At 42.2% G+C, this 4,550-nt stretch overlaps 1 long non-coding RNA gene and 1 other non-coding gene across 2 annotated transcripts in view; both read right to left on the bottom strand.

Moving 5' to 3' along the window:
• Window positions 1-4,550, bottom strand: part of LOC128873648 (uncharacterized) — a 19,683-nt gene that overhangs the window by 971 nt on the left and 14,162 nt on the right. The gene's annotated exons all lie outside the window — the stretch shown is intronic.
• Trnaq-cug (transfer RNA glutamine (anticodon CUG)) lies at window positions 159-230 on the bottom strand. Its single transcript has one exon. It is a non-coding gene; the product is annotated as a tRNA-Gln (tRNA).

The raw sequence follows: 4,550 nt of genomic DNA, 5'->3' as shown, positions 1-4,550 counted from the left end.
CCACCGAGACTTGAACTCGGATCGCTGGATTCAAAGTCCAGAGTGCTTACCATTACACCATGGAACCTCTTATTAAAGCATTCAACTTTAAATTAATTTATTTTACAATTCGTCTAATATCTGTAACATATAATTCTCGCGAAACTTGCAAAAAATGCAGGTTCCACCGAGACTTGAACTCGGATCGCTGGATTCAGAGTCCAGAGTGCTGACCATTACACCATGGAACCACTTGTTTCAACATTCTTCCTCGCTGCTACTTAACATTGCAACGCCACTCTAGTTACCAATATATTACGTTGACAAAGAATGTAAAAAATGTAGATTGCATCGAGACTCGAATTCGTGCGATTGCATTCAATATCCAGTGTTCTATCTGTTACACCGTGACTTCTTTTTGCATTACTTTTAGTTACAATTTATTACTTCTATCTCTTGCATTTGATTATCAAATTCGCAATTATGCTTTATAAACAGAATCATTGCGATTAAAGGAGGGGGTCATGTGTCAGTTGATATCCAGTTATTACTTTTGAACTCTAAATTTCCTCATCCTTTATTACTTCTACCTTTTCTCAATATATAGATATATTAATATAGATATATTAAACATTCGTTTCAGGAAAAATCAGTTAAATCTTTTGTAAGAAAGCAAGTGTGAATTCCATGGAAATAATCTAGATAACTAGTGGAGTATTATTATCCAGAATAAAGAAAGAAGAAACCTCAGCCTCACTCACTCACTTCATACCTCAGAAGAAATTAAATTCAACATAAACCCGTGAATCTAAGAACAATCATTTCCCAGCAGCCCAAATTATCGAGAAACGCGACTCCCTAATCGTTCTCAACCACCGATTCGCGAGACCCCCTTCTCTCCCCCCTTCGTTCTATCACGTTCGAGCAACGATCGTCAATCGAGGCGATCCGACGATTACTGCTGCGTGCCTGGGCCCCGGAAACCACTCAAATTAATTTCAAGTCAAAGCATATTCTTCGATTTGACGTGTTCCTGGCTTGACGTCCAATCAGACCGCCCCACGCGCTCGTTTGACCCTCGGCCAGGAACCACGACACCCTCGATTCCATTTCTCTGTTATACTTTCGCGCACAATGGCCCTCCTTACGGTTCGCTGATCCTTGACTGACAGGATCCCCGCGCGCACTTGCGCGCAAAGCGGGACGGGCCGAGCGTTACGCTCGGTAGGTGCGGCTACGTCAGCCAGGATGACAGCCGACAGAGCAAGTGTTATTGTTGAATCGGATTTCAGACCGGGGATGATTCAGTTCACGATCGACGCGGGGATGCGTCGAGTTTCGTTTGACGGGGTTTAATTAATTTGCCAATTGGCGGACGCGTTTAGGCGCGGACGACTGCTGGGGGGACTTGGCCTCCTCGGTAGATCGGGATTTAAAAAGTGAGTTAAACATTTTTCTAATGTTTCTATTTCATAGAACGTACATTTGTGGATAGCGAGATTCAAGTTTTGAGGGATTAAAGTATATGGTGTTATGAATTTAAGACAATCAGTAAGATTATGTTCCATTTATTTCATATAAAATAATACAGTTATTTTAGTACAATTAGTTCATTCATGTTTGTATACAAAATACAGAACGTAGAATATAAGAATATAGATAAACATGAAATATATAAAAGAATAAAAACCATAGAAAAATGTAAAAACACAGAATAAACGTAAAACATAAATGAAAGTAAAAAATGTGCTCAGTAAGTGTTCTACCTAAATTGAAATAATAATAATACACTAATCGCACGCGTACGTAGCACCTATTTACCGCTAAAAGATACTCGTCAACGTTTTCTTTCTTTGTTTCTGGAGCAATAAATTTCGTTAGCACCTCTGCACGCGCGCACGTCACTTTATTTGCACTGTTGCGCAAAGTTGTAAATTCTGTTCGCGCGCGGCCGTAGGTCGCGAATATTTATCGTTCCCTCGTTCGAGAACGATTACACCTTTATGGTTTTACAACGGGTCCCGCAACCGACGACGGATTCTTTTTATCTCGGATTCGATTGAACGAAGGTGAAGGGAGATATTCGCCTCGTGTTTCGAGAACGAAGGCTTCCTCCTGCCTGTTTCCCTTCGAAGTTCGCTTTATCGTCCCCCCTTCGCCTCTCCCCTTCGTTTCGTGTGTACACTTATTTCATGCTCGGTGGAACATCGGGACTTCGAAGGAAACCAGCTTTCTTATTCGATAAGAGGCAACGAAATTTCTCTGGAATCCCTTGGCGAAACGTGTCTTCGAGGTGTACAATTTAGAACAGAGATTGCGGTGTAAGTACACAATTCGGGGTAAGTACTTATGTTCTGTGTGCTTTGCTGGAAAACATGAGTTTCCCATCGGGGATCTATTAACAGAGTCTGTAATTTCAATATAGCGATTGTCATGCTTTAGAAATGTATCCACTTAGGTCTGGCTCTTTACTTAAAAATTTCGAGTTCTAGATAGAAGCTCTCTGATAAAACAAATATATCAAAATTATCTGTACTTTATTTCTGTGATGACGTAGATAATTAAATACATTTAAAGCTGAACCAATGAGCAATAGCATAGAAAATAATATAATATATAAAATAAATAGTAAAATCCTGACACGTACTGGCTTGGAATAAATTCCTCCAAAAATGCTTACTTCTCAGCCCACAAAAAAACAATCCGACAACCACCCCGTTGATTTTCGAATCATTCTAATGGGTTCATTTATGCGCAACAAGCGTCAAGTCTCCTCTTCCACAGGAATGCGAAATATTCCCTGTGTCGTTGTCGGTGGGCCGCACCACGCGTCACCGCGGCCCCGAGGTACAATGCAGGAAGTGCTCGGTAGCGAGGCGCATCCCGTGGCGCACAAAAGGCGCGTGCAACCGGTGCAGTTGCTCGAGAGATGCCCCACCGGCGCGTTTCTCCCGCTAATGAATTCCTCTTTATGCTGGCGAGTAATTGGTACCTCGCATTATTCTCAATCAGCGAGACTGTCCTCGTCCCGCGAGCAAGAATCTGGAGAGGGGCGACGGATCGCGGCGAATCAACGCCAGCCTTGTTGGAGAGAAACGGGAGACGAAGGATCCGTGAACAAAGGGAACGGAGGAACACGAACACCGACGAAAAGGGGTGAAGACCGCGGAAAAACGCGTCAGGGGGGAAACAGAAGGGGCGAGGAAAGAGTATTGGGATGACGCGTAAGTTCGTGGAGGATTTCCATCTTCAAAAGATTTTCCTAGCAGATTTACAAGGACTGAAACATACGTCCTTGTCGAATTTTGATAAGTGCAATGATAAGTACCTTCTACTGATTTACTGTAAGGGATTAAGAAGGCGCGTAATAATTGAATGTAAATTTCGATCCTGCTGCAAGCTAAATAAAAATATAAATAGACATAAACGTGTTACAAGAAAGACCTACTCAAACTTATACGTCGTCCCAAGAGGCCCCCAGGTAAGGTCAACAGGGAACGGTGAAAGGTGAAAGAAGAAAGTCGTGGACGAGGGAAGAGGGAAATTGGAGGAGAAGGAGGAAGAACCGCAGCGAAAAGTGCATCGGGCGAGGAGACTTTGCTGATTTACGTGAAGCAGTTGCTAGGTGGGCATTAATATAACGTGACGGAATATTAAACCGCGAGCGTCAATGGGCAGAGCTTCAAAGGGATTTTCCAGGCTCGCGGAGTCGAGGGAGGGGGCGAGAGAGATGGATCGTCGTTCTTCCGTAAGATTATGAGATTCTCGTTAAGTGTCACATGTAAAGAGTTCCGTCGTGCGGGAACGACGTCGTCGACGAGGTCGTTTATAAAATACCAACGCCATAAAGAGACACGAGGATTTATCGAATGTCCCAGGGTTTGTAGAAATTCGATTTGAAGTCGACCTGGCCCGTGGCACGTTCGCGCTGGGACGGATTCTATTCGAGCGTCGCTTCGCGCTGGGAATATTTATTTGACAATTTCCTTCGATATTTCCCCGCCATGAGGAATATGTATAATCGTGCTCGGCGAACCGAGGTGGAATTAATTCGAGCATTTTTCGCATGTGTTATTTTCGTTCCAGCTCGTTGTTGGACTTTATTACGCGCAGAGATCTTTGCCGAAATCGAACGTTGAACGCTATGGTGTATAATTTAGCGTTGGAGAATATAAATAGTTGGAAATAAAAATTAAATTTATCGATGTATTGCGATCTTTCATGGTGTATTCTGAACATTTTCCTTTAATACTCATTTCAATTTCTTTTACTTTCCCGGTTATTTCCTTTACATTTACTTTAATTTCTTCAGTAGTTTCCTCTTGTACATATCTATTTCACTTCCCTCTAATATCCATTGCATTTCCCTTCCATTTCCTTTGTATGTTCCTTTAATTTCCTTTGCAATTTCCTTTAATTTCATAAGAATTTTATTTTAATTTCCTTCTCATTTTGTGGGATTCCCAGTAAATCGATTTGCAACATTGTTGGACCCGATTTTTGCGGAACATTGCCTTTCCCGACACTTCAACAATGTTGCAAATCGGAGTAAATCGATTTTTCGGTTTAGC

Source organism: Hylaeus volcanicus, chromosome 3 (genome assembly GCF_026283585.1).
Source record: "Hylaeus volcanicus isolate JK05 chromosome 3, UHH_iyHylVolc1.0_haploid, whole genome shotgun sequence".
In the NCBI taxonomy this organism is placed as follows: Eukaryota; Metazoa; Arthropoda; class Insecta; order Hymenoptera; family Colletidae; genus Hylaeus; species Hylaeus volcanicus.
Note: the sequence above shows the minus strand (reverse complement) of the source record. Positions and strands in the feature narration are given on the sequence as shown.